Source organism: Halichoerus grypus, chromosome 9 (assembly GCF_964656455.1).
Source record: "Halichoerus grypus chromosome 9, mHalGry1.hap1.1, whole genome shotgun sequence".
In the NCBI taxonomy this organism is placed as follows: Eukaryota; Metazoa; Chordata; class Mammalia; order Carnivora; family Phocidae; genus Halichoerus; species Halichoerus grypus.
This window is the reverse complement of record NC_135720.1, coordinates 16162659-16174818: the sequence shown is the minus strand read 5'-3', so window position 1 is coordinate 16174818 and position 12160 is coordinate 16162659.

The window sequence follows — 12160 nt, the reverse complement described above, 5'->3', positions numbered from 1 at the left end:
GGTGAGAGACCGGCCCCTCTTCGGAGGAGAAGGCCCGCCGTGGCTCAGGTGGCAGATGCGGGACCATTTGAAGTTGGCCCAGGGGGTACCAGCCTCACCAAGTCAGAGAGCTCCTCGGCAGGTCTCACCACTGGGAGGTTTTTTTCTCTGTTGGTTAATGTTACCAACTTGATATGCAGTTAAGTTGTCTGTTTGCATGCATTTTTCACCTTTTTACTTAAAAATTACAATGGGAAGATGTGGTTGTCACCTTGACCCATTTGTTAGCCATCTCAATGATTACACACCACCAAATAGAAGGATAACTGACATGAAGTGCCTCCCATCGGGATACAACATGAAGGATTCAGTATCACATTTTAGATCAAAATGTCGAAAGGGAAACCAATTAAGCTGGTACATCTACCTCCCAGTTTAGAGTACAGGATACCTCAGACATATTGCGGATCAGGTTCCAGACCATTGCAAAAAGGTGAATATTGCAATAAGGCAAGTCAAATGAATGTTTTGGCTTCCCAGGGCACATAAAAGTTGTTTCCACTATACTGTAGTCCATTGGGTGTGCAATAGTATTATGTCTAAAAAACAATGTACATACCTTAATCTAAAAATAGTTTCTTGCTAAAACATGCTAACCATCATCTGAGCTTTTAGCGAGTCACAATCACTGGTCACAGATCAGTATAACAAATATAATAATAATGAAAATGTTTGAAATACTATGAGAATGACCAAAATGTAACACAGAGACATGAAGTGAGCAAATGCTGTTGGAAAAAATGGCGCTGATAGACTTTCTTGCCACAAACCTTCCATTCGTAAAATATGAAGTATCTGCAAAGCACAAAAGTGAAGTGCAATAAAATGAGGTGTGCCTGTAAATGCAGAGGCTAGAGAAACTGGTTAATTGATACGATGAAATAATCAGAAAAACCAAGAATGTGGATCATTCTACAAGAAATAGGCCTAGACCCTCCCCAAGTCAATGTCATGAAGGAAAAAAACCAGGAAGGTCACTTTTCTATCCTTGCTACTCAGTGTGGCCCCACAGCTCTCACAAAGGCACTCGTGCCCGTGGATGGGTGCCATATTGTTTTTGTTGAGGGGACGGATACAAGGAGGGATATCTTATTTGGCCACCTTGTTGATGTCACTTCCTCATTATACTTTTATTTTAATTTTTCTGTGTGCTTGGAATTTTTCAAAGTGAAAAGATGAAGGAACAAGAACACTTAGAATTAAATCTGAATGGAAATGGAAATGGAATGGAAATACAAATAAGCATTTTTTTCAGTCATAGAAACAGTTTTCCTAAACATGCCCCCTAAGTCCATTGTTAAGTTTAGACATTCACTGAAGACACCAGAGATTAAGTTTATTTCATTGGATTATCTTGGAGTGTCCCCAGAGAGATGCGTTTAAGGTGGGAAGATGGAAATCATAGGAGAAGTAAGACCAGAGGTTTAACTTGCCTGCAGGGAGCCTGTTGGATAGTAAAGGAAGGGAGAGGAGCTTGGGGAAAAAAAATATAAAAATACATTTCATCCTGTCTGCTCCTGGGATGGGGAGCCTTCCAGGGAAATCTCACTCCCACTGCCCCAACACACCCCACGCTAATTTCAACTGTTGCTTCATAATCTGGGCAGATCAGCACAGCCCCCTGCCAGTGGTTGTGCCTGGAAGAGAAAAGATAATTCTCTTTCTTCTCTCAGCAGCCTCAAGCTTTTTTCTTCTTTCTTCTTTCTTCTATGTGTTCTTTAAACGCAGTCCTGTAACCATTGTGTTCAAAGCAGAGTGGTCTGGAAGGCTTATAGATCCCCTGTAGTTCTGAGACCCTACAATAGGGGGAATCATTGGATTATTGCATCACTGTGAGAAAGAATAATGAAGAAACTTAGAAAATGACTTGTGTCTCACTGATAGGACTCACTTGGAAACTCCCACTTTGCTGGGAGGAAATCTGTAATGGGGAGCTATGTGAGCCAGGATGGGCCAGCGCAGTGGTCCTCAAATGCCAGCCTGCAGCACCAGCCCCTGGAAGGATTGTTCGGGCGCAGATGGCTGGGTCCCACCTCCAGGGTGTCTGATTTAGTAGGGCTGGGTGGTGCCTGAGACAACAGTTTCCCAGATGATGCTGCTGCTGCTTGGGGGACGCACTTTGAGAACCATGAGGCTGTGGCAATTAACAACTCCAACACGTCAGTGACTAAACATGATAAAATTATATTTCTTGGGCAAGCTAAGTCCCCTGCAGGCCCTGGCAGCCCTCCAAGACCATTATTCTCCATAAGGTGACTCAGCTCTCCCGTGGCCACACCCCCCACAGCATGTGGCCTCCTTACTCAGGGAGGTGCTCACCCCAACAATCATACACCTTGGTCCAGGAGTGACTTCCTCACTCTCACAGTCCATTGGCCAGGACTAGTCACATGGTCTGTCCAGAGGGTGGGGAGGTATCATCCTCCTGTGCCTGGTTGGGGAGGAGATCTAAATGTGGACAGGCATTAGAAGTCTCTTCCCCAAGAACAGGGAACTTTGAACTTAGGGAATAAAAGTGGATGTGACAACAAAGGCGTGGGAATGGAAAGTTGAAAAAATTGGCGAAAGGCATGAAGATTCTCTCCTGAAAGGTTAACGTTGAGATGGTTGACATTCGTCATGTGCAACTTTTAAATATGGGATCAATCTGGGCCAAGAAAATCAATACAAATATGTAGAGAAAGGAACTAAAATTCTCTTCCCTAAATGTTCCTGCCTTTGCCCACAAAATGGAAACTTCTATCTCAGAAGAAAGTCCTTATTTTCACTTCTTACTTGCTCATGCCTCTGAAAGGAAAAGGGACTTCTCTGGTCAGTGAAATTGGGGGGGAAAATGGGTGATTGTACGTGTTGAGACCCAACCAAAGTACACTCTACTTTAAGCCACATGAACAAATTAGGGGGGGATTATTCGCTTTAGGAAGATGATTTACCAATGAATTCCTATCAATATTGCAGTTTTCAAAAGTGTATTTAAACTGATACGACATTTTTAAACATTTTTGTAAATATCTTTCAGGAATAGTTATAACTTGAAGAAAAACCTAGTTGTAACAAACATTTTGCCTGAGAGGCATGAGAAATGCCATTTATCAGCAGAGTGCACCATGATAATTTGGTGAAATGGGAACAGTTGTAATGTTTCAATCCACACATATCTACAAACAATGAAAGGCCTAAAACAACTGTTGCTCCCCCCTGCTGCTGTGAGGCCCACAGTTTCACACACAAAAAGGCTGGACATGCAAAAAGGAGGTATTTATCTACTTTTTACAGAGAGGTGGGGATGGGGAGTAGACTCCCTGCAGTGGCGTGGAGAGAATGGGCCGGTGCATCTGAGGTTGGGACCAGATCAGCGTCCCCTTTGGGTGGCCTCAGCTAACTTACAGGATGTTCCACGGCAGGCTTCAGGGAGAATAGGACTTGAAGCAGAGATCCCGTCCAATTAAATGCAGTAGCTCTGATGAAATGTGAGATGCTATAATCTCATTTTGGGAATTCCTAAAAAGTCACAAGGAATGGGCATGGTTTGTGTTATTATCATGACTTTAAAGTCATGGCACAGAGCCAGTGTTCAGGATTAAACTCAACAGCATTAAAGTGCCCTTAGAGCAACATGAAAATATGCCAGCGATGTCTGCAGAGGGCCAGATAAACACAGAAGCCAATGAAGTAATAAGGGAAGTTCGCTAACTCCAGTGGAGGCGGGGTTGCAGACTTCCTTCTTCTCGAATAATTAGAAATAAAGAGTAAGAGGTAACTGGAATGAAGGTTCTACATTAAAACCCCTCTAAAGGGGGTCCCCTGTTGTCATAGGGACCACAGAAAGGGTCAAGGTGCTCGTTTTCCTTCTGACTCTTGCTCCTACACGACCTCGGCTTATCTGAGGTATCTGCCATGTGGTTGTCATGAGGTTTTGACCCAGGAACTTTGACTCCCTTGAGGTAGAAAATCTCTTCTCTTCTTGAATAAGTGACTTTTCACATCTGGGAATGTTTCGAATTAAATATGGAAATGATGAAATAAATCAAACCCATAGCAGTGATACTTTCATGTTAAGTTTAGGAATAATCTTGTATATGTTTCTTATTTAAGTGATTTAAATGTTTACAAAATTCACGATGCCAATTTAAGATGTGAAATTGATTTTAGGCTTGTGCTTTTAAGTTGAAAAGTGTAAGAAAATTTGCTCATTAACAGTATTAGCACAGATTCACTATAAATTATTTTTTTAAGATTTTATTTATTTATTTTGAGAGGAGAGAGCTTGAGCAGGGGGAGGGGTAGAGGGAGAGAGAGAATCTCAAGCAGACTCTGCGCTGAGCTCAATCTCATGACCCTGAGATCATAACCTGAGACAAAATCAAGAGTTGGATGCTTAATCGACTGAGCCACCCAGTTGCCCCAGCACAGATTCACTATAAAACAGTAGGGAGTTCCCTCAAAAAATTAAAAGTAGAATTACCATATGATCCAGTAATTCCACTACTGGGTAGTTACCCAAAGAAAACAAAAACACTAATTCAAAAAGATACATGCACCCCTTTGTTTATTGCAGCATTATTTATAATAGCAAAGATATGGAAGCAAGCTAAGTGTCCATCAACAGAAGAATGGATAAAAAAGGTGTGTATACACAATGGAATATTACTCAGCCATAAAAAAGAATGAGATCTTACCATTTGCAACAAAAGGGATGGACCTAGAGGGTATAATGCTAAGTGAAAAAAATCAGTCAGAGAAAGACAAATTCCATATGATTCCACCCATATGTGGAATTTAAGAAACAAAACAAACAAATAAGCAAAGAAGAAAAGAGACCAAAAAAACCCCAGATTCTTGAGGTGCCTGGTTAGCTCCGTCAGTTAAGCATCTGACCCTTGGTTTTGGCTCAGGTCATGATCTCACGGTCATGAAATCGAACCCCACATCGGGCTCCAACTCAGTGCAGAGTCTGCTTGAGATTCTCTCTCCATCTCTCTCTGCCTCTCCCACTCGTGCTTCTCTCCCTTTCACTCTCAAATGAATAAATAAATCTTAAGATAGAAAAACAAAAACCCAGACTCTTAACTACAGAGAACAAACTGGTGGTTTCCAGAGGGGAGGTGGGTGGGGGATGGGTGAAATAGATAAAGGGCATTAAGAACACACTTATCCTGATGAGCACTGAGAAATGTAGAGAATTGTTGAATCACTCTATTGTACACCTAAAACTAATATAACACTATATGTTAATTATACTCTAATAAAAATGTTCTAAAAATTATCTATACACTAAAAAAGAACAAATTCACTATATTTATAATTTTATTACATTTAGAAAAGATGCTTAAATATATGAGAACATTTGACTTAATTGGTTGTCAACTTGCCAGGTCAATTATTCGAAGGGCTAAAACAGAAAATCAAATATGATAAGACTATCCAAAGAGTTTAAAATGTTTAAGAGATTTTAACAAAATGCTCCTTGTAAATGAGACTGATGGCTTAAGGGAGTTTAGCTTATTCAACTTGAACTAATCAAACATTACTCAAAACCTTTCTTCCCAAAAGTGATTAGTTTGTTTTATTTACACTTGCTAGATCTATAAATATAATAATAAAATGTGTATTTAACTTAGAGTGTTTTGGGCAGAAACCCCCAACTAGAGTGGCTTAAATAAAGAGGGGTTATTGTTCTCTCATAATGACAAGTTTGGATGCATTTTCATCAGTTCAATGAAATCTCGGTGGTCCTCCAGGTTTTCTTCATGGCCATGCAATGCTGTCATAGTTTTACCCATCACAATCCAACACAGTGCTTGAAACATAATAGACACTCAGTAGATATTGATGAAACAGAATTTATGCAATATATATATATATCATTTATATATGATAGAAACTATGTATCATGCAATTTTAGAGTGTGAGATCCGAACAGGACCTGGGAATCTGTGTTTTTAACAAGTTCTCCAGGTGATTCCGCTGACCAGATGAGTCAGGTAAACATGGAGAGCATTCTCTCATGGGCTCATCTATCTCAGGGCTGTAAGTCCTTGCCATCTGCCGGAGCCTCCCAGTCTACACCTCCAGCCGTGACCTCTCCCCTAAACGCTTACCGCCAACTGGTTTCTACACACCTCTCCTTAGGTGTCTATTAGGCACCTCAACATTTACACCCTCCAAGTAGCACTTATGCAATCTTATCACCGCTTGCCTGGGCCCTCAGTTTATCTCCTTTGGGTGGAGCCCCAAATCTAGGAAGCATCCTAAATTCCCATCATTCTCTTATCCCCTACATCCAAATCCATCAGCACGACTTGCAGACACACCTCTGAAGAGTGCCCTTGGGAAGGGAACAGCGAGAACCAGTGTAAACACAAAGCTCACACTGCCTGTTGCCATGAATAATAAAATCTGCGGTCTGACCCAGATGTCTCGTGTCTTCTGCCAGCACCCACAAAGCTGGCAGTCTCCCTTGTTTGTAGGGAAATCGGCGTTATTCATTCCCATGCATTTAAAAATATACCTTTGCCACTTAATAATATATAATATTATTTTGTATACTTTAACTTTGCATAGATGGCATATTTTACATATTTTTCTGCAACCCGCTTCTTCAGGCCAGTGTTGTTTGTGAGATAGCCACATTGTTCATTTTCACAGCTACACACGATTGTGGATACATCACACATTATTCATTCTCCTGTGAGTTGGCATTTAAATTCTTTCATGTTCATTCTTTCTGGTTGTGCAAATGTTTAAGAATTTCCCTAAGGTATATACCTAGGCGTAGAATTGGTGGGTCAAAGGGCATTCATATTTCAACTAGATATTATAAATTGTTCCCCTAAGGGCCCCCCTCCCCCCTGCCCACTGCCAGGGTTTTAAGCTCATTTTTGACGATCTCCATGTCCAGACTAAATTCTAAGTCATCTTATCAATCATGTCCACCTCTATGTTCTCAGTGCCTAGAACAGAGGCTGCTATATGAATGTTTTTTGAACTGTTGAAGAAATGGGGACCCAGAGGAGAGCAGTGACCTTCCCAGAATTACAAAATTATCTTAGTGACGAAGCCAGGATTTGAGCCCAGGCTGCTGACTCCATAAAGCCTGACTAAGAGGAAGCAGTTATTGTTAATACAGTCCCCTGAGCCATGGGTCTAAAGGTCTTGTCCCCAGGAAGACAGGAAGAAAGTCTGGAATGAGGTCGCACTGATTAACCCATGGGACTTCCCACTGTGCCTGAGCCGGTGTCAGCCAGACACACACTCCCTGTGCCGGTGGGAGTTATAGTTTCCCAAGAGTCTTCAAAAGGTGAGGTTCTGAGCCCAAGTGTGCAGGAACAGAGCTGCTAGGAAATGGGGCTGCTGCGGTGGCAGGAGGACCCCCACAGAGGAGGGGGAGCAGGGGAGAGTGGGCCATTTCGAAGGCAGAGGGACTGCTGATCCAGCAGAGGCTCCTAGGTCAAGCCCTGAGATCAAATCAACCTTTACATGGTCAAGAGGGAATGCAGAGGAACCTTCTCCCCAGGTCCCTGCACGTCCTTGGTGAGGACAGCTCGTAAGAGCACAGCCTTGGAAGCTGTTAGTTTGAGGTCATTAAGTTTGTGTTTATTCTGGCCTTTCTTTCTAGTTGATTTGCATTTGCTTTTCATCCCACACAGTCTTGGATCCAGCCTGGAATGTATCAATCACTTAGTAAGCAAGCAAACAGCAGGGCCACCAAAGGGAGGGAAAAGAAAACCCCCAAAGTGAGGTTAAGAAAGGGCGATTGGAGAAAGGGGAGAGGGGGAGGAACAGGCAGGATGGGGGTGCAAAGAGGAGGGGGCTGTGAGTCACCAAGGTAGTGAGTGTCTCCTAGTTCCCCAAGACCAGCTGCGCCAGACTCGATACTTGAAGGGGGAGAGAGAGACAGAGACAGAGAGACAGAGCAGGCTGGACTAAGCTTGTGTACGGAGCATGTGTGAAAGAGAACAAGCCCAAGAATCCAGCACCAGGGTGTCCGACCATCACTCAGGTGGCCTGCTTCCCCTCATGGGGTCCCGCTTACTCACCCCCCATGGTTGCCCTCCCTGTTCGGACCCAGAATACCTTTCCATTCTTTTCAGGCTTCCTGTCGCTTTGATGAGGAAGTCACCTCAGATTCTCCAGTCAGACTTCACTAGGGAAGACAAGGCTGGGCCCATCTCTCTCTTTTGAGCATCTGAAGTGTCCCTTCCTGTGGTCCTTGCCCTCCTCTTCCTCTGGTCAGGCCCTCTACTCGACTCCCAGCTCTCGGAGAGCAGGGGCCAAGTCTGACTCAGCCCAGCCCCGTGTTCTCTCCACCCCTCGCCCCCCGGCCTGGCCCATGGCCGGTGTCTGGTAAGTGCTGGCCGATGGGACTCACACTACAGAGAATCCCTGCAATCTGATGCTCTCACTGGATGGCTGGGTGAGGGCACCAAAGTCTTTTCTGCATTTTCGGTGGGAAATCTTGGAAAAAAAGAAAAGCCCAAATCTCTCAGATTTAGTGGCTAGAAAAACTACACCAAAACCCACACAGTCATGGGCAGAGTGGGGGCATGTGTTTGGAGTGGGGGGGGTGGCAAGGTGGGATTAAACTAAGCTCAACGTCCTCACTCCTTGGCTCTCTGAGTTCAAAATTTAATTTCTGGTCACAAACCAGGAGCATTGGGCTGACTAAACAGCATGTTTCTGTCAATTTTTGGACTAAAAAAGGAATGGAAAATCTCTTTCTAAGCCCACTCTCTGCCCTTGGAAGGGAGGGATGGCCCCCATGTTGCTGTGTTCTAAGAAAGGTATGACGGGGTGTATTAGCCAGGCAAACAGATACCATTCTGGGTATTTCCATCAAGGGGATTTAAGACAAGAAATTGGTTGCACAGGTGATGGGAGTACTGGAAAACCAAAGGAGACAGTGAGGCAACGGTTGATGGGTCTTACCCTCCTCTCTCTCCTCCCCTCCCCGCGCGGCCCGGTGGGAGGTGGGGGATGGGGCCTCAGCAGGGGACCACCTGGAGGAAGCTGGGAACATGGATGGCAGGCCAGGTAGTGCTGGTGCCATAGGGCAGTGAGGCCAGGGAAGAGTACTCTGACTTCGTGCTTCCTCCCACCCTCCGAACTCCCACCCATGCTTCCAATCAGCTGAGCCTTTCTCCCTCCTTCTCTTCTTCCCTTCTTCCTTCCTTTCCTATTTTTAAGACTCCCCCAACATTTTTTTTTTTTTTTAAAAAGAGGGGAAACTTTTCTGGAGATCTCTAGATACATCTAGAAAAGAAAATAGCACATTTAAAAGTAAAAAGTAAAAACTATAGTGGCCCCTGGTAGCCATGATTGCAGTGAGGACCTGAGGCCTTTCTCTTCCTGACCTCCAAGCACCCACGGAAACTGCAGGGGGAGCACTGGGCGTCTCACCTGAGGGACAGCGGGCCTGGTGGGCAGGCCGCGGGGCCCGGGGGCAGGCAACCTCAGTCCAGGCTCCAGCTCCACTTCCTAACCGGGTGCTCCTGGGCAAGTGCCCACCTGGTCATGGAGTGCTCCCATTTATGGGAAGCGGGAAACGATCCAGTAGTCCTTCCCTTATAGGGTGACTGTAAGGATTATGGCATTAACACACTTAAGGGCCTTAGGACAGTGCTTGGCGACCAATACGAGAGCTCTAATCCCAGGAAGATTCCTAAATGGTCCTGGGGTCCTCAAGTGTCCCCTGGCGAGCTCCGGAAAATAGAAAGCTGCAGCAATCCTCCTCCTATGGAAATATTTGGACTTGGAGGTCGGATATCGTCCATTTTCGGCCCTTAATCTAACGGACAGTATTTCCACCAGCGCACGCCGAGTGCTGCCTTGGCATCCTGCCAAATGTCAACTGGTGAGGACCCAATTAAACTAGCAGCAGGAAGGAGGAGAGACAAAATAAGCCCTTCTTTTGTCTCACGATGGCATTTCAAAGCCTGCCGGGCTCAGCTGCTGCCCCAGCGCAAATCAGGGTCAATGCGCTGCACCTGTGGAATGAGGGCCCTGGGCTTGCAATGTGCCCCCCACCCCCAGCCCCAGGCCGGAGGGCCGAGAGTCCCGGGCACCGCTGCAGGGGCCGAGCGGTATACCTCCCCACCCCCCCACCCCCCCCCCGCACCATTTGGCTGGCAGGCCGGGCCTGTTCATCCAAAGGCCGTGCCTCTCTGAACTGGTTTCTTGGATCAGCTGCTTTCCTAGTTTCTGTTTGCTCTTGCTTCTTTGTCTTGTAAAGTTATAGTATGATTTCTGAAGAAAAATAAGAATTGGGCTAGAGATCCCAGAAGTTTATACGCCTTATCCTCAACATATTAACCACTGAAACAAGAAAGGACTCTATCAAACACAAGAGACCTCCCAAGTATCGAGGATCCAGTTCACAAAATGGAAATGGAGAAACGCGTGAAACTTTTATCACAAACTCTTTGTGTACCTAGAAGCTAGGGACTTCTGATTTTCAATTAGGTGTTTAAATGTAATTAAATTAACACTTCTGCAATTCCCTTAATTAAGGTCTAAGGAAATGAAGTGATTGAACTTAGGCCAGTTTCCATCCATGCATGATTTTTTTTTCCATGCTGAAAGTAAAACTCAGAATTTCCTAGCTTAGAGGCAGAAACTAAACCAGAGCCAGCATGAACTCTGTCAGTGACCTGTAACGAGAAAATGGTGTGGGGGAGAAGCTGGAGAGAAAATAAAGCTTAAAAGAGGCAGGTGTCCACTAATCAAGACTAACAGGGGACATGAAAATCAAAGCTAATAGATGGTGGCTTTAATTCTTCAAGACATCATGTCCAAACCCTGGTTTTCATGGCCAAGTCCGCACTCAATACAACATGAGTATTTGCTAAATGTGGGGACCCCTCTTACTTACTGTTTTAATAGGTGTACTTTCCATAAAGATTTAAGACTGCTAACACTATCAAAACCCATTTTTTAAACAAAAACAAACAAAAAAATAGAAGAGTTAAAGACAATAAGGAAGACAACTTCTGATGAGATATTGTCCTCTTTCAGCATTCTAGGGTGCAAATACATAGAGTTTAAGATGACGACATTGCACTGTTATCTCAGCATAAGAACCCTTGAAAATAGTCTGAATGTGGAAAGGCTTTTCTAAAGACTACTTCTGAGTTTTCTCTCTATCAGGAAAAACTGCAATCTGAGTCAATTTTAATATGACACGTGGTATATCAGTCATGGGAGAAGCTATCGATCATGGCCATTGAGATAAATGGCCCACTTCGAGATGATGAATTATATTGAAGGATTAAAACAACTCCAAGCCTTACATACAAATAGATAGGATTTAAAATGCCATTTTTCTTTTTTATAAGCCATATTTCTATGATTGATCATAAAAAGCAAAGTGTAGTATGTGCTAGCCAGTTACGAGGAGATCTATCCTTTTCAAAGCCAAGGTCAGAAAGGACAGATTCTGACAGCTCACTGATGTTCTTCTACATAACAAATCATGTGTATGGTTCACTAGTTCTAATCTGTAATTATTCGTTTGTAAAATGAAGCCTTATGATGAAGATTCTTTATCATAACTGACAATTAAGAGGCAAATACAGACAAAAACTGTAGATCCAACATGGGTCAGCCAGGATCCTTTGATTACAGAAAATCTGCCTTCTCAAGAACAGATGCTGTCAGCTATTTTGAGTGATCAAAAGCCTCCTACACCAAGAGACAGAAAACAACCACTGGGTTCTTCCTCTTTGGGTGAGTAACACCAGCCATGTCTACTCCTACTGTTCATTGTAAGACTCAAATACCATCCTTTATATCTTGAAGCTATAAAGCACCATTTATATATTAGATGTGATAGTCACAGTAGGGACAGAAATACTGGAGATTCAATGCAAACTATTCTTACTCCAAAAGAGAACCCAAAGTATGTTCCTATAAAATGGCATCAGTGTGTCATTGCCCTCTGTTGTGAAGGACAGCAAGCGAAGGACAGCCACTTGAAAGCAGAACCAAAATAATTCCATCGAATCTGAAAATCAAAAGACAGCTTTTTCTAATGATCTGCAGCTTCAAAACACAATAGACCCAACCATTGGCTTTTGGGGGGAAAATAGAAACAATCATATAAAATGCATCTTAAACACTCAAC